Source organism: Myotis yumanensis, unplaced genomic scaffold (assembly GCF_028538775.1).
Source record: "Myotis yumanensis isolate MYYU_CA2020_CCGP unplaced genomic scaffold, mMyoYum1.0.hap1 SCAF_15, whole genome shotgun sequence".
Taxonomy (NCBI): Eukaryota; Metazoa; Chordata; class Mammalia; order Chiroptera; family Vespertilionidae; genus Myotis; species Myotis yumanensis.
Genome location: NW_027223766.1, coordinates 38,701,704 through 38,726,374, shown reverse-complemented (window position 1 = coordinate 38,726,374; position 24,671 = coordinate 38,701,704). Strand labels below are relative to the sequence as shown.

Here is a 24,671-nt window from a genome sequence, read left to right as displayed (position 1 = left end):
ACCTAAGAGAGCGTTTGGTTCCCTTTTATAAGACCTGAGTGTAAAGAATAAAGACAGCATTTTCCTTCTTCTCTTTTTTAAAGAAGCCACATGTAATGTTCTCTGAGTTAAGTTTTACCATTCATAATGAATGCAGTCTCGCCATTCAAATGCAACCATAAGTACACAGAAGATAAGAATTTAATTAAATGTAGATTAAAACCAAACAGGAAAACACACTAGCTGATAATTTTATCCCATCCTCTGGCCATATTTTTTATACTTCCTTCTTGTTCTTCTTTGGGCTATAGCTTATCAACATGCCGATAGTGCCATAACTCATTACATCTGATGGTTCGGCGGAAATGTGCAGGCTCTGTGCTCGGATTTCCAAGGCACTTACAATGCAAAGCATGTAAATGTCTCTGTTAAATATATTAGTGTGGTAACCCTGGTGCAAAGAAAGTGATTCTGAAGAAATCCGTAAGCCTCTCACAAGATGCATTAGTATTGCACAGTAGCTGTGGAATTCTCCAAGTGGAACCAATTCATATATTCTCATGTATGAGGTATGGCTTCACATTTTGAGGTTGAGCTCCCTTAGTGGTTGGCAACTTTGAGTGCCAGTCAACTTGCTTAGCTGACCTCCATGTATGTAGAAGTGGGTACATAGGCATTTATATCTCTTTGGAGGAGAATGGTGTCTTTTTTCATGGTTGACTGTCATATAGTACTAACACAATATCTTTGTGCTTGAGTGTTGCTCTCATTGCTCTTACATAAAACTTCTCTGAATGACCTCCTACTAGTTCATCTGAATCTGTTGAGATTGTGAAGGTAGAGGCCACAAAACATCAATGATAAAAATCAAAAGAGACAGAAGGCTTTTGTTAGTAAGACAATTGGTATATATTATCTATGCTTAATCAGTTCATCTAATTTTTTTTCTAAAAATTCTTATTGTAGAAATAGGCAATGAACAGTTAGAAAAAATCTTGGTCATTGTAAAGAAAGGCTCTAAACCAGACACAATTTTTTTTAACTTTTTAAAATATTGCTGAAATTATTGGGGTGACATTAGTTAATAAAATTATGTCGTTTTCAGGTGTACAAATCTGTATCATCTGTGTATTGTATTGTGTGCTCACCATTCAAAGTCAAGTCTCCTTCCATCACCATTTGTCTCCCCTTTACCCTCTTCTACCCTCCCCCACGCCCCTTGCCCTTTGGTAATCACCATACTGTTGTCCTTGAGGTGTTTGTTGTTATTGTTGTTGTTTTGCTTAATCCCTTCACTTTTTACACCCAGTCTTCCAACCCCACACTTCTCTAATAGCTGTTAGTCTATTTTCTGTATCTATGAGTCTGTTTCTATTTTGTTTATTTTGTTCATTGGATTTCACTTAGCGTAATACTCTACAGGTCCATCAATGCTGTTGCCAAAGATAAGTTTCCCTTCTTTTTTATGGGTCAAGTAGGATTCCATTGTGTAAATGCATCACACCTTTCTTACCCACTCATCCACTGATGGGCACTTGGGCTGTTTCCAAATCTTGGCTATTATAAATAACGCTACAGGTAGGTGTATGCAAGATTTCTCCTGGTCACATCAATGAGTGTCAATGACAGAAAACAAACAAGAAATTTGTATTTGGTAAGGCTTTGTCAAGGGCAAAACGGGGGGCGGGGGAGATGAGACTAATATTTATCCAATATCTACTATGTGATGAAATTGTATATGGCATTTTATTAAAATCTTTACAAAACAAAACAGAAACACACTGTAGACTAAACCCACATCTCACAGATGCAGAAACCAAGTCTCTGGAGGGCAGCTGAGAGATTCCAGAACAAGCGGAGGGCTGTCCCTGCAGAAATCTATCCGTAACTCTGCAACACACTGCAGGGGCGTGGTCATTGCTCATTGTATGCGTATTTTATCTGCAATGAACTTGCCTTATTAAATCAATTTGTAAAAGCACCTTATATGCTTCCATATACTAAAATCTGTTTTTAAATTTTATAAATGGTAAAATTGTGATCTCTAGATCGATATTATTCAGAGAAAATGCAATTAGGTTAGTAGAATAACATCTTCCAGGATTTTATAAAAACAATACATACTTCTAAGTTACGTGTTAAGTTATTTCCATCATGATTTTATAGGAGTGCTCGAGAGATGAGGAATTTTACCCCACACACCGTGTGTGTCTATTTTGACCATGTATCTTTGGTTACCACACTCTAAACTGGTCTCTTAAGACTGAAATAAGCAAGTCATGCTCAGGGTTTGTTTGATTCAGAAGAACAACCTGGCACAGCACAACCAGTTTGACCAAGAGGGAAATTGGTTGAAATGTGTCTTAGAAACAACTCTGACATCTTAAATGTCAGTGTAAGAAATCTATTTGAAGGGAAACATACAAAAAGAATTTCCATAAAAACGGGCTTAGCCTGGAACAGAGCTGCTAAAGAGAGCTTCGACCAGCCAGGATATTTTAGCTCTAACCTTTGTCCTGAGGAGACTGTGTTCTCATCAAGCCCTGTAATAACCGAATTATCAGTTCAGCCTGCAGACTTTTAAGCGAACACAAGGTAGATTTTCCAATCAGATTTGGTCATTTCTTCAGAGTATTCTGTATGTTAATCAGGGGCAAGTAGTAGGGAAAAGTGAAGAGGAAAAATGTTCCCCCACCCATAATCACACCGTGCAGACGCTAAACATTTTTACTAATGCTCCAAAGTACGAATGTGATTTATTCCCACCTTTCCAAACTGTGCAGTGGTTATACGGGAGAACCAAAATAGATGGCAGGAGTCTGCATGGCGAGGAAGAAATTACGTGTCTCAAATCATTAAATAAAAAATAATTACAACAGATACTAGAAGTTAAGATGTCACTAAAATATTTCTGTTAATGGGTAGTTAGAGTCATCTCATGGCAGTGGCAAAACTGGAAGTCGGGTTGTAGCAAATGCACGTTACAGCATTAAACAATAACACATTCTTCCCGGGAAAACGAAAATGACAGGTGTAGCCATTGATGCTTCAAGCATATACTCTGACCTCGAGCTCACAATCTGCTACAGTCTGTGGAGCGCGTACTGTGGAGTCAGAATTATGCTGAGGAAAAGGACTAGAAAATGGTGTATGGGAACTTCATCTTATTCACTGAAAAAATATGTATTTCAATGTCTTACAGAGATAACATTTTAAAAAATAAAATGGAAATGAACATCTCCCTGACTGCTTGCTTCTCTCCCTCATTTTCTTAAGCACAGAAAGAGGCTCAGGAGCAATGGAGGCTATGTTTTATATAGCTTTTTAAATGGATGATGCTGTGGTATTTGACCCGAGGTAGATTTTTTTTTAAAAAAGAAAGTTCTTCAGCCAAGTGTCTCCTCGTTATAGTTGAAACTGGATTCTTGCTGCATTTTTTATTTAAATGGTTTGCCTTGATCAGGGCTCGTAGATTTCAGGATTATGCAAAAGATGAAAATAAAACTAGCATTAGTCGAATTCATATTTCTGAAATACATTCATTATTACATTCTGCACTTCTCTACAGATCATTACTTTGTGCTTGGTTTTGCTCATATTTCCAATTTTGTCTAATTCCCAGTCACAATTCTTACACTATAACCCACTGAAGTTTTTTTTTTTCATTTCAGTAACCATTATTTGAATCATAAAAAAAACACAAAATGCATTACTGTATTCATAACGTACTGCTCATGTGACAGTTTTTGAACTTTAATATTCTTTTCTGTAATGTGCCGGCTTAGCAGCCTATAAAAGAGACATATTGTTTGTAATGTTTCTTGCCCACCACAAATGATGAGATGCTGGGGTTTGTAAAATGGCAGTTTTCTAAATTTGTGATTCTTCTGTGTTCCGAGTTGTACATCTGCTCAGCACAGACTTTTCGAGACTATGAACTTTAATTGAGGCAAAATAATGAGGGTTCAGGGACCACTGATAGGGAGTGCAGGTGCCCGCTGCAGATCAATGGATTATTTACTCCTTTGTCAGAAACAGGAAACAGTTGGTTGCTGGTGGTGACTGCGCGCATATTTTAAAGCCTGTGTACATATTTTCTCCTTCCTTGTCAACCCGGAACGGTTTAAATAGTGCTTCGTTTATGATTTAGCATGACTCTATAGAACAAGCAAACAAACACTTGTTCTGTTTTAATAATTAACCACCTTGCCTGCCAAAGAACTTTCTCAGTGATTTCAAGGACATGCGACATCCTATGAGTTCCCAGCCCTTCCCTCTCTCACCTGGTTGGGTTGCTGTCATAAACACTCTGTATAATTGTCTAAACATTTTTCTGCCTCTCTTTGCAGACATTTTTAAAGTATAAAGCCTTTTTTTAAAAATATATTTTATTGATTTTTTACAGAGAGGAAGGGAGAGAGATAGAGAGTTAGAAACATCAGTGAGAGAGAAACATCGATCAGCTGCCTCCTGCACAGTCCCCACTGGGGATGTGCCCGCAACCCAGGTACATGCCCTTGACCGGAATCGAACCTGGGACCTTTCAGTCCGCAGGCCGACGCTCTATCCACTGAGCCAAACCAGTTTCGGCTATAAAGCCTTTTTTTTCCTCCAAAATACATAGGGAAATCTAAAACATAAATTGTAGAGAGTTTTAGAATTCCATTAGGACACCCTAAGAGTTTGTATAGGATTTTCAAACCACTTGAGTCGAATTTTCTCAAGATGTAATTGGGAGGTGGAGGGGGGGAGGTTAAGCTCAGAATCCTTTTCTGAGTGCATAAAGCAAGCACAGAGCGCTTGCAGGAGGCATCTGATTTCTGCCTGTGTTGGAACTACCTCCGACTCACCTGAGCAGGACCAACCTAAGAGGCCGGGGTCCAGGGTCCAGGGTCCTGCAAAAGGGGGGTGTGCTCCTCGCTCAGGCTCCTCATTAGCAAACCAAACAAAGGGCTGTAGGATGCCTGGCATTAACTACAGTTTCCACCGTGACAAGTGACTTTTTGTGTTACATAATGATATGCTGGGAATTTAAATCGGAGGTTCTGGAGATCAGTGGTTTAAATTCTAATGATGGGTTTTGTGCCGTGAATGTCTGACTTTTAACACTCGGAGGTTGGAGACCATAGAAAGCACACCGTCAACTTTGTACACAGAGCCCACACTTGGACAGCTGCCCTGAACCCGCAGGCAGTTCACAGGCCTCATCTCGCCACCACAAATGTCATCCAGGGACCTGTTCTTGGGAAAAGTCTCCATTTTTACTGTAAATCTCTCTGCATTCCCTTTGGAATTGGGTTTTCTGCTGGAAGTCTGAATTATGTTGGAAACAACTGCCACTGGAGAAAAACAAATTTGTTGGAGAAAAACAAACTTCAGTTTTGGAAATGCAAATGATTGAGCCTAAGTCCATTAAATAATCGGTAACTTTAAAGTACATTTAACCAAAACATGATACTTGACAATCTGATTAATCTGCACTTAATTGTGAAAATATTTTGATAAAAATAACTGTTGTTTTCCTTATTAACTATATAGTCATTGCTAGATCGTGTAATATAATAATTCATCTTACCGTCCACAAAGTGGTGACAAAAATATTATATATAGAAATAAAAATAATACTTTAATTTCTAGTCATACCAAATAATTGCTACCAGGTGAACATGTCATTCTTTAAGTGAGGATTAGATTTTGTATTGCTGTTACAGTAAATTTTTATACTCAGTATGGGTGTTATAACAGTTAGCATTTCTAATATGTTATATGTTTTAAGAATGCTGTATTATGCTTAGATTTTTCACTCATGCTTACTAAATACTACATGCAAATATTCACTGCTTGATATTTTTCTCTGTTACTAATTATAGTAGCAAATGTACTTATCAAGGTAAAGTTGAATGTCCCATCAGTAGGAATAAGGCACAGGTAAAATCCATTTTCCCCCCAGTCGTGCTGATGCGGGTTGTTAGTTTAGCATCAATACAATTTCCTTTGAGTCCAAAAGCTATAATGGGAGTCAGGGGAAATTACAGTTAGGAACTTTGAGAGATGTGGTTGCTTCATTGCTATTGATCAAAGGGCTTATATTAAAAGACAAGTTGGCTTATTTAATTTTTGAGCAACTATTCAACTAGAATTCTATATTCAACTGTCTTCATAAAGAATGTCTTAGTTCTACTGTCTTGAAAACATGTGTTGTCAGAAGTAGAATGATTCACTGGAAAATGTATGCTTTTTTCTCAGCAGCAGCAAGTGCTAAGTTCAGGCTCCAAAACTCCGTCAGACCACATGGAGATGAGAAGTTTGAGGTGCAGGGATGTCAGTGAAAAGTCTCTGAGTAAAAGATACCTGGGATGCAGGCTTTGTCTCGCACCCCTGCTCTCTAGAAATGAATATTGTACCTGAGTTTCTTGTTCTATGACCTGCTTTTCTAATTGAATCTAATTTCTCAAAAAGAAATAAGAAATGTGAATTGTAAGAGAAAAGTGAGTGACTTATTTTTTATCAGTAGAGGTCAAGTCTAGGATATGTTCCCCCCTTTCTAACACAGATGTGTCTGAGGGATAACAGAGAACAAAACCAGGACATGATGTGTAAGCCCAAACAGGACTGTTGCAAAATTGGCCCTGCCTGTAGCCGACTGAAGGAGCTACTGTTAGGAGGATGTCTGTAATGGGCGGACAGGTCTGCCATCCTTACAGTCCTTCAGCGGGTCTGCTTTCCTGCACTTTGGGATGATGGGGGGTTGGGGGAGGGATTTAACGTGTTTGTGTGTGTGTGTGTGTGTGTGTGTGTGTGTGTGTGAATAATCGTAGCAGCAGTCTCAGAAGAAACAGGGAAAGCTAACTCAGTTTTCCGGAAAATATTTATTCATTCAATGAAAATGTGGCAAAGTGCTAGAACCTTTATTGTCTTGAACATGAAGCTTGATTTTTTAGGAAATAAAAATCCCGTAAGAAAAGCATTGGAGGCTTCATAATGATTTTATTGACATAGTAAAACATTATTTTCCAGCTGAAGTTTTGAGTCTATAATAAAACCTTTATGTCAAAAATTACCCTCGTGCCAGGAGATGAAAGCCTGCTGCCCGCCTTGCAGAGATGCCATTCGCAGAATACCTTCTGATGATTACGGGTCTCTCTCTTCTGTAAAGTTCTAGGGAGAGTATATTTTAATTAGCTCCCACTTGATACTACTTCGTACACACTGCCCAGCTCTGACCCAACGTCTGATCATATAGAATACATTACAAAAGAGCTGGCCATTTGAGTGCTTTAATATAGCTTTGTATTAATGTCAAACACCATTTAGACAAGGCATTAAAAGTGTTATTTTAATGACTGAAGTGTGTTGGGGAGAAGAGGGATAATCCTTATAGTAAGAACATTTTCAATTAGCTCTAAAATATTAATTTGTCCATATAACTACATACTCTAATGTATTTGGCTACAAAACATCTTATGAATAATACATGCTAAGATCCACTGGCCTTCCGACGTAACTAATACTGCCTTTAACAACAAGGGTTGCTAATTTTATAACCACCATGAGTCAGTTAAAACAAAAAAATAATAATTTTTTAAAAACTTGATCATTTTTAATGTGGCAGGCTTTTTCTGTACCCCCAAAGTAATTTGTAAGGCTATAAATAAAATATGCAATCTCTAGCTAGTAAGATATTGAATAGGTTTTAAACATGATATGGCTATCTGTCTTAACATTTTAAGGGTATTTTTTATGTATTTGTTTACATGGTGAGTATAAGATATTCTCCCTGGAAACAATTTCTCACCGCGGAAAGTGTGAAAATAGGAGAACAAAAAATAGCTGCATACCTTAATCCTACTATTGTGTTTCTGGGAACTAAAAAATGTGGCTGCTCTGGCTTTACTCTCCTGGAATATCTCCCTGTGGCCTTATCTTTCCATTGTGCTGCCTGTGTATTGCAATATCTTGGCATTGGCTTTCATGGCAGTGCCTGTGGCCGTACCTTAAGGTGAGTGAGAGTCACATCGGCAAAAACCCCGTAGCCCTTTTGAAAATATGCCGCCTGTCCCTGCAGCTAAGCAGAAATCTGGGGTTCCTTCATAGACTTCTCAGGGGCTGCCCCTGCAACTCTCAAATGCTTGAATGCTATACTCCAACGTGAAATTCTGGTCTCCTGGCTTGGATGGCCTCAAAGTTCCTGTTACACAACACCAGAGCAGCTGGGGAAAAACTCTGTTGGCCAGTCAAAGGTTGCACACATCCTGGCAAATGCCCCCAAACAGACTAACAAAGTAGGAACAATGGCTGTCCTATAGGTAGGCCTGAACAGCATACGTTCTCTCTTGCTCTCCTCATGACGCGCGTGGCCATCAGTGGCACTGGTCACATTTCGCCTGATTAATTCTCACATATATGAAAACTGGATTTAATGTAATATAACTCCCCTGCCGTGTAAGGCTGGGCGGGGGGGAGGGGAGGGAAATGCTGAGTCTCTTAGCAGAGCTAAGCCACACAAATGCAGTTTTTCAACTAGGTAAAGGGGGCTTTTGTAGTAGATTTCATGCAGCAGTTGGCATTGGCAGGATTGCAAAAAAGAGATGTATTCTGTTGTGCTCTGTTTGATCAAGTGCTAAACCCGTGTGATCAATAGAGAGACAGATGTCGGGTGCAGATGGCGATGCCGTGATACCTGGGGCAGCGCGGGCCTGCCAGAATGACAGAATGGGAACAGGGAAGAGCAGCAATGCAACAGAATGTGACAAATGAAATTAGGGTTTATACCAGTCGATAATTTACAGCTAATACAAAGTGACAGAATTTTTCAGTACCCAGTGTATTTTACTTCCAGTAATGCTATAGCCAATAAAGGCATATTTCATGCGCCATAATAAAATGAAAGCTGTGGGGAAATATAGTCCAACCATTTTTTATTATGTTACAACTTTTAAAATTGGTCCCTGAGAGAATACTAATAGCATGCAAGTCTTGTTAGAGTGACGTCTAAAGGCATTTTTATCTCCAAATTTATAGCAGCCCTGTCACTTGCTCTCATTGGATAGTGGACTTGACTCGTAAGTTGAAGACAGATAACTCTAGTGACCAAAATGCATATGCTTTGCTTCAAAAGCTATATTATTAAGTTCTCTTTAAGTCTATTTATTTATTTTTTAAATGTGTTTTAGATAGAGATGAAGGAAGAGGGCGAGAGAGATAGAAACATCGATGAGAGAGCAACATCAATCGGCTGCCTCCTCCATACCCCGTACTGGGGTTCAAGCCCGCAACCTGGGCATGTGCCCTGGCCAGGAATTGAAGTGGTGACCTCTTGGTGCATGGGACGACGCTCAATCCACTGAGCCACACTGACCAGGCTCGTTAAGTCCATTTATAAAATTATGAAAACAATTATCAATTGCAACTTATTAAATAAACATTTCAATATTCTACATTAATTGGAATGTTTAAGCAGTCACCTGTGTAATTAAAAATGAACATCTAAACACATATTAAAATTTTTCCTTCACTGCTTCCAGGCCAAAAGCCAGAGTTAATATGTTTGAAATATAGTTTATGACTCTATAATTCAAAATACATTGATAAATACTCTGAAGTGATAACCTTTGAGGGCATGGTTAGTGAATCCATTGATGTCCTTTTGTGACTTAGCCAAATTCCACGAATTCTTGAGCACACACTTAGACATCTGCTGTAGTCTGGGAATGACATAGGGTGGATGAGTAGAGCCATCGCTAAGCAAAACTTAGGAGGACTCTTTTCGTTTCATTCTACTCTTTCCTCCTTTGTCTCTCCTCCTCTTGGGCTTCTGGTGTTCTGAAGCTATGCTGTGTCTGCAGAAAATCACTTCACAGAACAGCTCCTCAGCCTGGGACCTCCCTCTCCAGCCCCTCCCCGCTTTATTAAGTAGTCACTGAGCAATATAATCCTAATAGCCTTTTCCAGGGTCTTCGTAACCATATCCAAGTGCAACTCTAAAGTTGGAATGCTCACAATCAAGGACTGTCTGATGGAAGGCATGTTGGAGAGTATAGGAATTTCCTAACACTTACTCAGGTACAGTAATGGACAGTAAGACCCATGACTACCTGTAACATTGACAAGTGCATATTAGTAATACTAGGAGATAATCCATGCTTTTAACACCTTTTCCTAATTGCCTTTGTTTAGATAACAGTGAAGATACAGGACATATCTATCAGTGGCAGTAATTACCAGCATCTTTCATTAGCTCACATGGAAATATTTACAGATTATGACTTCAGTTGTAGGGGCACAAGATCATGATATTCAATACAGTTCTGAAAATTTGGGTAATCTTTCCTACCAAGATATTGCTTGGCAGCTGAAAATCACACACATACACACTTATACACACACACTCCATTTATTTACCCCACATAACAATAATAGTTATTTTATGTAATAGCTCTGCCAAATTATACCCATTATCCATAGTTGCATGAAAATTCAAGCTAATCTTAAATATAGATGAACCCGTGGCTTTAAAATTAATATTTATAATTATTAAAAGCAAGAGATCAATAATATTCTAGATATTTCAATAGCTATGTTTTGGGGTTTGCCAGTTGTTCTTCATTCAATTTTAACAACAAAAAATATTCTTGCTTTATTTTTAGGAGGCTCATTTGACATTTTAGTAACATCCATCCAAAACTTCGACTAGATCTTCCTTAGTTATTCTAATCTATCCACTATGAGAGCTATAACAGAAAGCAGTTCTCACTCTGAAGACTCATACAGAGTTTGCCTCAGGTAGTTGATCTATTACAACCTGAATGAACCATTCATTTTGGAAGACATCCACAGCTGGACCCAGAATCATTATAGGAAACTCATGCTTGAAAGTAAAGGCCTTCTGGTCTTTGTTAACAGGGATCTCTTTATTTGGATCAAGACAGTCCCTCCCAGAGATATTTTTAATATGCCATTTGATAGGACCCAGTTAGAGATTAGCAAGTTTATAAGGTATTAAACTGGAGTCGGAGCTTTATGTAGCTTCATTTCACATCTAACGATGAATAAAGTTTAGGCTCATAGAAAACCATTTCTTTTCATTTGCAAGCTCTAAAACCTCACCTGGAGTTGTATCATGATGGCAGCCTTTATTGGCATGGCATCTTCACTTTACTCCATCTGTCAGTTTTAGTTTCTGAACTAGTTGAAAGAACCAAAGTACCAGCCTTTTCATTTGAAAAATGAAGAAAGTGAGGCCCTTATTAAGTAGATGGATTTCCTGCATTTGCGGTAGTACATGCTGTCAGAATCCAGTTCTGTTGACTTGGTCATCATGGCCAAAGGTAAACAGAACACTGGCTCACCTGGGTTCTTTTACTAGGGCAATATCAGCCTTAAACATTCTTCACGAGTCGACTCAAATCCCATCTCTTTTCCTGAGGCTTCCCCATCTACTGTTGGCATCATGATTTTGCGACTCCCCTCAACTCCTGTAAGAAACGATGCCTGTATGACCATCCAATCTTCAGAACGATCCTAGGAAGCAGAAGCTATTACCCCATTTTGCAGAAAAATGAACTGAGGCTCACAGACAATAAACCATTACCCTAAGTAACATGGCTAAAAAAAATGAACAAATTATAATGGAATACATCACTAATGCCTCTTTGGATTCAAAGGGACTTAACCCATTGGTTGGTATAAAAATATTCATTTCTCTGATTTCCCTAATGAGCCTTTGTGTAATTGCTTCCCCTCTAAATATTATATTGAACTCAGAAAAGTACAGGGCAATGGAAAGCAAGATATTGTACAGCTTTTTCGAATATGAACATTTTCTAAAAAGTTACAAGGATTTTGATTTAAAAAAAACAGTGATACCAAAAATATAAATTATATTATTTGATCCCCAGCAATAGAGTGGAAACTTAAATCAGTAGTATAAGGTCTGAAGGAAATAAATGCAAAGAAACTGATAGGTATAGTATGGAAAAACATTTCAGAAATTCTTTGAATGAAAATATTAGTAGTGGATTCTTTGAGTGTTGCTTCTTCCCATAAAACATGTGTATGATACATGTTAATGCATGTTTGGCCCTTTGAAAGAACCGTTGAACATTAATTATACTGCCATACGTGTTCATAACCTACTCAGGATTACGTGTTTAATAATATTAGTTCCACGATGGTGCAAGGTCTTAGAACGAAGTATTTAACTTGCCCTACTTTGTTAAAATTTTTAGCACTCTGAGTGACAGACAGCATGCTGATTTATTGATTGATTGATTAATTGATTGATTTTTTGTAATGGAGTTTTTGGTAACACTGGGTCCACAGAGGTAACACAAATCCTCCTCTCCATAAAGACAGCCACCAAGGGTCCTGATTACAGGAGGGGTCATAGCTCACTCCACTATCTAGCCTCTCAAACCTTCATTTTGGTGTCACCTATATCATGTTAAACTGGCATAACTCCCTGTGAATGGGCACAATGCCAGCATAACAGATGGCCCTGAGCTGGGCATGCCAAGGGACCAGTATGTGCATCAAGTTTGACTATTAGAAATGGAGTTTCCATCCAGGACTGCAGTGCATATCAATATTTTTGCACATGTATAGTTTTTATTTTTAAAATTAATGCCCCATTAACACACACACACACACACACACACACACCCTGTCACCATTGCTTTAGAATTTTTTAAATTACATGCTTAACCAGATTTTGAATATAAATAAATCCAGACTCAGTGGTACAGTACTGATAACACATGATAGAATATTTAACCTTAGGTCAGTGTTTCCAGTCTAGTTACATTGTTAAAATTGAGATCTTTATTAGTATGAATAGTGTTAGTCATATTCATTTATTTGTTGAACCGGCTTTTTAAAAATTCCTATTCAAATTTCTCTAGGTGATTGTGAATTATATGTAATAAATATATATATTTACAGAGAATACATACTACAGAAAAAATAAAAATACATCAGTCAGAGTGACTTTATTTCTCTCATTTTCATAGTTTCACTTGCTCTATCCAGCTTACAAAAACAGTCTGTGATCTAAGAAGTAAAACAAACAAACAAAAAATCCCAATAATTTAGGACAATGGAATTAGAAACATACATAAATCCTGAATTTAGGGTTTTTGTATCCAATACCTATTTTCTGAATTCCCAGCATACAGAATATTAGCAAGTGCACATTATTCTACATATGCAGCAGACAATAGAGGTCGGAAAGCTAAACAGGGCCACTCTTCTCCAGGAATAAAAGTCTGAAATCGACGATATAAATCACTTCCCAAAAGGCAACCAGAGCCAGCAACAGAGTAGTGAACGGAATGTGCTGTCTAGAGCCAATGCCTTCTAGGACAATGCCTCGAGCAGGTGATATTTTACAATCTGCCCTGGTTGCAGCTTCCAGGGACTCTCCCGTGCCATTCCAAGTCAAATAAGAGAAGAGAGCGGAGCAAATAGTTTGGAAGCAACCGATTCTCTGCTCATCCCTGTGCTGTGTCCATCATATAAAGTGACTTTATATAACAGTCACAGCAGTCATCTGAGAGTGGACAGGATAATCCCCATTTTCCAGATGACAAAACTGTGTCTCAAAAGAATTAAGTGCATTTGCCCAAAGTCGTACAGATGCCAAATAGCCAGAGCTGGGTTTCTCACCTGGGTTTTCCTGATCTTAAAAACTCCAGTTCTCCGCTCTATGTCACAATGATCATCTCTGGTTCCCTGGCAAACGGAGGAAAACCAATAAGCAGGCCTGGCGATTCACCAAAGGTTTGGGGTTGATCTTCAAATATAAACAAAGGGGTCGCAAACCAATGGATCTATAACCAAATACAGCCAACCTGCCCAGCCCTGGAGGGACATTTCAGAGCAATTTCTACTGATGTAGAAACTGAACAGGAACTGAATCTTAAGCTATTTACTTTCAGGGCTGGGCAATGGGAGGATACAGCTACTTGAGTAGGATATTTTATTGACTATATTTTCATCCTGTGATCTTCTTTTGAGTTAAAAATAGTCGGTGGGTATCTAGGAATTTCTTTGATCATCTAGGACTATAGTATAAGCATAAGATACTAGCAATAAACAGAAGTACATTTCCTTGCCTTCTGCTACATGAGCCAAACTTTAAAATTTCAGGGGTTAAAAGCTAAGTCACATTTAAAATTATTTATCTTGAGGAAAGTATAGATTTTGTGAAAATATTTTGAAACATAGGAAATGCAGTGTGTGCGTGTATGTATAAACAGGGCGGGGGGGGGGGGGCAAAAGTAGTTTTACAGTTGTGAGTACCTGAAACAGAGTTTATCCTTGCATTATTATTTATTATTGTATTATTTTCCACACAAAGAACTGTAAACCTACTTTTGCTTCACCCTGTATACTCATTAGAAAGTAGTCAAAATCAAATTACAACAAAAATTAATTTTGGAAAACAATGTTTTGCAAAATACATTTAGGATTTTCACAGATAAGTTTCTTCTATTATAATTAGAAGGTTAATAGATATTCCTGTTTTCCTATTGTTAATTATTACTTTTATTACTTTTTTCTATGGTTCACTGAACCAATCGTTTTTTTAAAAAACTGTCTTCTTTTGGGAAAAAACAATCTCACGGTTTTCCACGGATTCAAAGAATGTTGTTGTAATAAGCTACATTGTGCTCAAGAACGTGAGAGGGAGTAACTGTCTCGTTCTTAGACCCTTGACTCTATTATATTTCATTTGCAAAATGTGTTTTTTTTGTGATTGTTTTTTCTTTTGGTTTCCTGGTACATTGTTGATAAGATTTCAGGGTATTTTATACAATTTTGTGAATGACTTACATGATGCAATGCACTGACATACATAGTAAGGTATTTTAAAATCTGTCATTGCCAGTTAGCAGAAAAAGAACACCAAGTATTCAATAAGCATTTTTACAAGGATTCAAATTCAGAACCCTTAGTGTGTAGAGAAGTTTGGTTTCCCTGTCTCCACCTCTCTCCTCTCCTTCCAGCAAACACAGGCTCTAATTTTCAGAATTCATAAAGACCTTTGATTTTAAACAGTTAGTACTAAGTTCTCGGTTTCTCTTAAGAGAAAACTTCTTACAGATTTCAGGAGCAAGTAAGTGGTCAGTATACAGTGTGTCACTTATTTCAGAACACAGCTGATGTATCTGTTACCGGCTTTTGTTTTCTTTTACCATGAACTATCCTCGCTAAGTCCCTCAATCACTGAATACAGACTGTGTTATAAACAATCACAATACCTATTATCTTTTGGTTGTATATTTCTTATTACCCTTGTAGTTAATGAGGAGAGCCTTTAAATGTACTAAAACAGCACCTAGAATGGGTTGTTTAGAATTTATGTGTCTTTTCCTATTTTTCCCAGGTCATTCAAGCCACTGCCACTTTCCCTTTAATAAAGCGAATCTCCAGTTCGGCATTTAGCCACAGTATGCCAGTACAATTTACATTTTGATTCACCATAAAATTTTAAATTTTCATATTATTTCATTCTAGAGTTCCACTTGCTTATTTAATAGATTGTCCTTTGATCTCATGGAGACAGTTGCATTTTACTTCTCTAACGAAGCTTGTATTATTACAGCCAAGTAAATGTTGCACCAAATGGTAGAGGAAACCCCGAAGGGAAGTATGCCTTTTGTCCATGGAGGCTGGAGAACAGCAGCATAGTTCGTTTTTGAGAGTTATCAAGACGGTTTGCCCCCAAATCCCTATTTCGTGCCATTATTTTATTTTTCATTCTGGGGTCTTTTGTGCTGGTAACATGTCTTCAAGGTTCTCTGAGTTCTTTGTAACAACTAACCAGTTAAATAAGGTAACGTGTCCTTTACTCATCAGACGTCAGTCACCACAGGAGCAAAAGCATTGCTTCTGCTATTTTTGTCAAATGGTTTTATCCTCTTATTTTATCCCCTTTAATAATTTGTCAATAGCATTTCTGGAAATTCATTTTCAGGGGTCGTCATGCCATTTATTCGGCAATGATTTAAAACTTAGCCAAAATCTCAGTGGTTGAATCGAATGGGAAAGAAGTCATTGGCTTAAAACTGTATTTTTATTGTGTGTGTTGTATTTATCCTTAAGGTATTTCTTGCCATCGTTCTATCTATTTTGAGTAAAAAGAGATTGAAGATAAAGTCTAAAACATGGAGAAGGAAAGAGAAAGTCTAATCCATAAATAGAAAGTTGGAAGATTTGATCTGGGGTCACAATCATCACCAATATAAGAACAGCCCTGGTTTTTGTTAACTATGAATGTCAGAACCCTGTGTTTCCTCCTAAAATTGACTGGCCATCCAATTAAATGTTGTCTGTTGAGATCAGCTTGATTCCTCCTAATCGAAAGTGATAGCCAGGCCCTGGCTGGTGTGGCTCAGTTGGTTGAGCGTCTTCCCCTGCACCAAAAAAGGCCACTGGTTCAGTTCTGGGTCAGGGCACATGCCCCAGTTTCAGGGCTTGATCCCCAGTAGAGGGTGTGCAGGAGGCAGCCAATCAATATTTCTCTCTCACATTGATATTTCTCTCTTTTCCTTTCCCTTCCTCTTTCTCTAAAATCAATAAAAACAGCCCTAGCTGGTTTGGCTCAGTGGTTCAGTCAGCCTGCGGATTGAAGGGTCCCAGGTTCGATTCTGGTCAAGGGCACATGCCTGGGTTGCGGGCTTGATAACCCGGAGGGGATGTGCAGGAGGCAGCCGATCAATGATTCTCTCTCATCATTGATGTTTCTACCTCTCTTTCCTTCTCCCTTACTCTCTAAAATCAATAAAGATAAATAAATTAAATAAATAAATAAATAAATAAATAATCAATAAAAAACGTTTCTTTAAAATGAGAGCCAGGCTGAGGCTTGACCACTAGGATGTCAGAATCAGCAGCTTGAACTCCCTTCTGTGGGCAATGGAGAGCCATTCAAAAATGTTAATTGAAGGAGGGAACAGGATCAGGTTTGTGCTTCAGCCATGCATTCTTGCAGAAGTCTGGAAGACTGATTGGAAAAGCACAAGACCAGAGGTAGGGGGGTTAACCAGGGAGGGATAGATGTGCTGGGGTCAACTGAGGAAGCACCGCCACAGGAAGAAGAGGGAGGGGATTCGACAGATACTTTAGATGCACAATTGGTGGGACTTAGTGATTGATTGACTATGAAGAGTGAGGACAAGGAGAAATCTATTATGACTCCTGGATTTTGAGAAGATAATCAGACTCACTCAGGAAAATCCATTTCTCAGGCTTGGATATCTGATCAGGGGATAAACACTAGGCCTTTATAGATTGGCAATATTGTCAGCCATCTTCTCAGACCAAATTCCTAGTTTATTATCAAATAATAGAGACCCAATGCATGAAATTCGTGCAAGGGGCTCGGCCCTTGCAGCCCCAGCTTCATCTGGAAGGTCGTCCAGGCAGTCGTTCCACTGTTCGGCTGTTCAGTCAATTTGCATATTAAGCTTTCGTTATTATAAATGTTGCTGAAACCAGCCATTGTGCCAAGAACTCAGACACCTACCTAAAGGAGCTTAGAAATAATGAATTTTCCTGATGGGGTGAAAGTTTAGGAAATAATCGAGCAATTATGAAGTGATCAATAGTAAAAATAATTTATATTGGAGAAGCCTACTCCACTAGAAATGAAATTTGGCCTTGTGTTGTTACAACAGGGATTTGAATAACCAGACACGGATACAATGATCACCAGCATACTGCATATCTGTGGCTCTAAAGCAGTGAGGATGGGAGGGGGCAGTCTGGGAAACAAACAGGTGTAAAGATTTCAAATGATGTACAATGTGGTATTGCTATTTGCAGCCCAGTTTGATTTTACATACCATCCTGTATGGTGACTTTAAAATTATTAAATGAGAGCCGTAGCCAGCAATGCATGCAAAATGTGTATTCATTGTTGTAAACTACAAAAATATTGCTTTTATGCAAAGAGAATGCCATTGTAGAATTTTAAAAGGCATAGAAATAAAAGGCTCAGGATTGGAGCGATTTAAACAAACTCACTAGAATATAGTAGATGATTAAAATACAATCTATAATTACATTACAGTGGTATCAGGTAAGGATAAAAGCCTATAAATACACTGGGGTCAGGGTAAGCATAAAAAATGAAACAGTTATTTGAATAATCTGAGATCAAGTTGCAGTAATTAAAAACGAATGTATTATTCAAATGAAGGAATTAGATTACAACACTCATATGAAAATATTGTGACAGACTGAAATAAGTTGGAAATGATTTTGATTTTTTTTTTAAAATGGGAAAAGGGATGTAATAACATTCACTGGGGAAAAGTAGGCAGGCAGAGAATATATATTTAAAAAAAAACTTTTAGCTGCCAGATGAGAGACTAAGAGAGGCTAGCTGTTCATATGCTTCTTGATATCTTAAACTTGCAACTGTTAAGCTTCTGTTGCTATTTTATTAAGTGATTTAATTTCTCAAATAATTAAAAGGTTCCAATTCATTTCCAAAATTTTTCCAAAATCCCTTTCTGTTTGCATAAAAGCATTTTTTTTGTAGTTTGCAACAATGAATTAATTATTTTGCATGCATTGCTGGCCACAGTTCTCATTTAATAATGTCAGAGTCACTCTACAGGATGCTTTGTAAAATCAAATCATTCTTTGTGAACACAATAGTATCTTTCTCTTTCCCTCTCTCTCTCTCTCTCTCTCTCTATATATATATATATATATATATGTATATATATATACAGATTTGTACATACAAATATGTACAGATATATACAGATATGTGTATATATAATTATATTTTGTGTATACATATATAATTTTTATATGTAATGTTTTCCTGAAAATATATAGACAGAACTGGGGATAAGGGAATGGTGTTATTTATGTGTTACTTTAACATTTGGTGTCACTTTAACATTTCTTATAGTCAACGGATGAAAAATTTTATTTACTTTATAGCATCTCCTATTAAATATGCAATTGCATATATCAATTTACCTAAATGAGGGTACACACACATCTTTCCTTGGCTTAAGGGTACATTCACTTGCACTGTATTAAAAGATTTATACAATTATCTTCCATTATTATATCTAGAATCTGCACAGTTGAATCCATATGTATTAGCCAAAAGGTAAAATAACATCCTAGGTGTAACAACATTAATATGGCCAGGTCCTGGGAAAGTAGAAACATCTATTAAAGCAGAATAATATTTTAAAAATTATATATGAGAAAATGTTTCTCAAAAGAAGGTAGTGTTATGTTTTTCTCAGATATTTTTGTGACTGTATGGGAGAGTTTGGTTACTAAAGTCTGAGAACATGTTTTTATAATATATTTTATATCACCCACTCATCTTAATATAACACAGTTAATTAGTTTTAAAAACCTACTGGAGCAATAGCACGCTATGAACACCTCCTAATTCTTCCAAACCTTATTAATGGATAGATGGGAACCACCAGCTAGTTCTTCACTGCTTTAAACCTGGAAATGTGTAATCCTTTAAGCATCATAAAAGCATTTGTATATTCATTCACTAGGACTACCTCACTCCCTTCCTTACAATCTCACTAGCCACCTACAAGATGACGAGTCTGAAAGTGACGTCACATCCATGCTGCATATTTGCATTCCACCCCCACCATCAAGTCACCCTCCCAAAGTTGACAGTGATGAGGGTTTTTCTGTGTTTGTCAGAGTGATGACTTGACTGTATTCTCTTTAGCTAGTAGAGAGGCTACTTTAAACAACGAGCTTTGGAGTGAACTGACTTGGGTTCCAGTCCCATAATTTAGAATCTCTGTAAGTGTGGACAGTTAATCTCTAAATATTTATGTCAATGGATATAAGGACACCACCAACCTCAAGAAGTTGTTCGGAGAAAATAAAATGGGATCTCATAGTAAGGGTTTAACAACTACTAACCATTGTTACACTAAGTCATGAACTACATATCAATCCCACAGCAGTTCTACGCTGGAAGACGAGTTACTCCCACATGAAACAAATAACCAAACTATATATACATATGCATATATAAGCATATGCATGCATATAATAGACACAGACACACACATAACTGTGTGACCTTTGGCACATCATCTAACTCCTTGGAGCTCCATTTTTTTCCTCTAACAGGAGGTTCAGAAGCCCTCATGGTTCCTACCAGCCATAAATGTTTATAGTCTTATCAGTGACATTCAGTGGGATGAGATAAATATATGCCTTGAGATGTCTTATTTCAATATCTTTATTTGGAAAGAGGAGGAGAAAAAAAACACTTGGGTCTCTCTTTCCAAAGATAGTTTTGTCATCTCTTGGGATTTTCATGTTTGGGGTAGAGTTATATATTGTTTTGCTTTATCTCCTCTGAAAAACAGACTCAACCACAGAGGAAACATTGTCATTTATGAAGCACATATTACCTTGTTAAAATAAAAGTAGACCTCTTGCTTTCCCGCTGAGCTAGGTTTAGCTGCTCAAGCTACTCTAGATAAAAATCAGGATCCAGCATGAGTTTATTTCAGCCACCCTTTTCCTTCAATTCACTCTCTGATCCCCCAGGTCCCTTCTTGGCTTCGTGTCCACTTCCTGGCCCAAGTGTGACTTCCTACTATGGGCTACTACTTCAAAGAGTCGGATACATGTCCTTTTCTAGACTCAGAATCCTGTCTTTTTCTTCTCTCCTTGCCTTCCCTCCCCTCTTTCTTTTCTCGGGGGAGGTCAGAAGAAGGGGATCCATGTTTCTGACTTTATTATCATTTTTCTTATGTCAGAACTTGTTGGTTCTCAAAGACTAAAATCCTAAATTGAGCCTTGATCTTGAACTTTTATTTTTATGCTGTATCTCCTTTGCCTGTCTTTCCTCTTATCACAGCTTATAAAACATTACCACAATTTGTCCTTAGCCTGACCCTACCTCTGTTGAAATCCTTTTCAGGCCTTAATTATATCCTGTCTTGTCTTTTTCAGTTCCTTCTTCAGCCATCTTCCACTCCCTAAAAATTTGGCTCTACTGAATACATCAACTAGATCATTCCCGTAGACCCTTTGTGTACAGAAAAAAAAAATGTCATAACCTCAACAATTTATCTCCTTCCTTTACTCCATTTTAATAGAGCTATAAAGAAAGAAAACTTAATCTGTTGTACCTTTCTTACCTCCATTAAGAAACATTTTGGGGGAAATGGGTTGATTCCCTTGTTTTCTCCAAAATGCCACCTTTATTTTCTGGCTTCCCTTTTTGTTTATATGTTCATTTTTATCAGGCCATACATAGGTAGACTAGATACCCATTTGTTCTCTTACCTTTCTTTGATCTGGTTAATTTAGAGCTGGGAGTGGCTCAGGAAAATATTGGATAGAATGACAATAGGGATTTGCAGAATTCCAAGATTTCCCTTGGCCATCCCCCAGGTGCCAGTAGCAGCGTGCCCTGTGGCAGTTTTCTTTATGGCGGTTTGGACTTGACTATGCAGGGCAGTGCTCTGTAGGATAGCCGGAGAGATGAACTGTGCAGACAATGCACTTTTGTACAACTCGGAGAGTACATCTCCACATTTGCAAATGCTTACACAAGGAAAGAAAAAAGATGGCATTGATCTCAAGGGAAGTAGCTGAACACAAATTAGAGCCATGTGATTTTCTCTTCAAACATCTATTTCCAACTCCTGTTCAAATGGCAGCTCATATCCAAGGACCTCCCTATTACTTTGAGAAAAAATGAGGTCACATAGTAAGTGTTTACGAAATGTTACACTATTCACTATATCTTCATTTACACTACTCCCTCAATAACTACGCCTTAGATGCAGTGGTTCTCAACCTTCCTAATGCCGCGACCCTTTAATACAGTTCCTCATGTTGTGGTGACCCCCAATTTCATTGTTACAAATTGAACATAATTAAAGCATAGTGATTAATCACAAAAACAATATGTAATTATATATGTATTTTCTGATGGTCTTAGGCGACCCCCGTGAAAGGGTCGTTCGACCCCCAAAGGGATCGCGACCCACAGGTTGAGAACCACTGCCTTAGAGGATAACTTATTTTGTTACCTATGTAGTAAGTTAACTTTTCCACTCTGCTGCATAATATCTGAATGATATCTTGGCTCTCCTAAATCACTAAACCAAAAAGCCCAGTTTAGAAATTTAAGACTAAAATGGGACCGCAAAGCATTCCAGGCATCTGTTCATCAAAAAATAAAAACAACAACAACAAAAAACAAAGTAGCAGACAAAAAACCCCACCCAGATGGTGAGGGAGGTGTGACTCAGATAGACACGGAGGCGCCTGTGATGAACTGAAGAAAGCATCACCCAGCCCTGAACGTCCTACAGCAGCGCCAACCTCGGCTTTGCCTCCTTCCCAGGAGCCCATTTCCAGGTCACTCTTCCACTTCCTGCCTTGATACTCCCAGCCTCCTTATCATCCCAGTCATCTACTGACCTGTCTTTTTGACCTGAGCATTTTTAAACAAAGGGAAACACGTTGATGTAACATTCGCAACTTTATGCAGATCCATTTTTCTGATGAACTTCTTGATGAACTGCTCGATGAACTGCTCTCTTTTTTATATATTTTTTTTTATTAATTTCAGAGAGGGAGGGACAGGGAGAGAGAGATAGTAACATTACTGATGAGAGAGAATCATTGATCACCTGCCTCCTGCACATCTCCTACTGGGGGTCAGGCCCAAAACCCGGAGATGTGCCCTGACCGGGAATCGAACCGTGACCTCCTGGTTCACAGGCCTATGCTCAACCACAGGGCCACACCGACTGTGCTGGTCTGCACTCTTGAGTGTAACGTCCTTCTCTGTCTCTCCTCCCTGCACTAAACCGCTCCGATTCCAGGGCCTGACCACGGTCCTCCCTGAGGAGCACCTCCATGGAGAGGGTCCCCTCACTGCTTTCTCCTCCCGGCTCTCCTTTGCTTTAACTTGAGACTCAGACCTAAAGGTGAAGGATGATATGTGAGAAAAGACAGGAGGTTGTTTTCACCAAATGCTGTCACAACAGAGTCCAACTCAGCAGGAATGTCCTCTCCCTTTTTCTTAACGGCCGTGATGAGCATGCTTTTTTCCGTAGCTCACTGACACCAGTCTGAGGATTGTGCGCCCATTTTGGGATAACAGCAACATATTTTAATGTTCATGTTACTGAAAACAACTGGTAAGCTCTTAAACATAGCATTGACCCTTCTGTGCAAATTAATGCACAGTAAAATTTATCATTCCAAGCTGAACAATAAAATGGAACAGAAGGCCAGGCAGGTCTTAGAAAAATCATTTGGCTCTGGTTTTATCATCACATGAGCAAAAATTTGAGATTTTGCAGTTTATTCCCCTAAGATCGCCCACTCATCTGCAACAGCCTTGGCAGGAGGCCACCCTCCCTTCCACGCTGCCCTTCCTAACTCAGCTGTCAAGGGCCGACCTTGAAAGATGGGTTTTCAAAGCACCGGGCAGAGACACAACTCCCTTTCTCTTTGTGGAGTTCCAGTGACGTGGAGCCCCGTTTCTTCCTTTGAAATCGCACCGTGTGCTACTATGTTGACTGAGCACTTATTGAATTTCTCTTGTTTTGTTAATGCTAATAGAATTTATGAGAAACATTGAATGTTCTTCAGTGGCCTTAAGCGTATGCAGTAGCTATAGCGTGTATGTTCTAAACGTGCCTGTTTTAAGTAGGTCCTGCGAGTGATGGTCGGAGACAACATGATGCTTATTCCACAGCGTCAGTGAGGTTTCCAAGCCCACTTTCCACTCACTTTAGTGGGCCTAGACATTCAAAGATTGAAACCTTTAAACGTTGAGAGTCACTGAAAGCAGCTATACAACTGGGACTCTGACCCAGGACTTCCACTTAAGAATGAGAAGCGCTGAGAACATAGTGTGACTTGGGGTGCCCTCGCCATATGCAAAGCCAGATTACAATCAAATGGGGAGAAGCAGTCACTCAGTGGCACAATGAGAACAAGATGTGGGAGAAGGTGGGTGTAGAGGGGTTTTATACGGATGCTCAGATAAAATTCCTTGCACTCTTTGTCATTTGAAGGAAAGAAATACTGCTAGTTATGGTCACCTAATGGTGGTTAGAAAATAACAAAGTTTTAAAGTTCAGAGCAAACTTTCTCTAATTGGAGGAAGAGAAGGCAGGCAGGGGGGGATGGAGAAGAAAAACATCACTTCAGACAGACTTTGTACAGTTACTTAGCTGTCCCATTCAAAGCTGTTTTGTTTTTTTCTTCCTCGGTACAAACACATAATTCCCCACAGCATTCAGTCAGTATATCTGAGCCAGTAATCATAAAATATCTACTCCAAGAGTTTTATTATAAAACTTTAAAACATCCATAAAACCCATTCAAATATAAGGCCTCTCATTCTTAATTTAAGAAAGTAATGTGAAGAAGAAGAAAAAAAGCAAAGAAATGGCAATGGTCTTATTTTAAGCCAAAAATTCAATGTTATACTTCAGGAGCCCAGTTTTCTGTATTTTTTCCTGTTTCGGAGGGGATGGGAGGAGGAGGGAAATGTTACATCTTGATGCTGTATCTTCACATGGGCACGTGAATTGAATGCAGTACCAGTTAGATGAGCATCGGAGGATCGTCTGTAAATTACCACAAAGTTGTTTATTCAATTAACAGAAGTCATTGGGGATTGTAAAGCTTGG

General features: G+C 38.4%; 1 protein-coding gene and 1 pseudogene across 3 annotated transcripts in view; one reads left to right on the top strand and one right to left on the bottom strand.

Moving 5' to 3' along the window:
• ZFPM2 (zinc finger protein, FOG family member 2) overlaps window positions 1-24,671 on the top strand; it is a 425,162-nt gene that overhangs the window by 376,203 nt on the left and 24,288 nt on the right. The window lies entirely within an intron of this gene.
• Window positions 1-24,671, bottom strand: part of LOC138993426 (large ribosomal subunit protein uL11-like) — a 47,385-nt pseudogene that overhangs the window by 7,850 nt on the left and 14,864 nt on the right.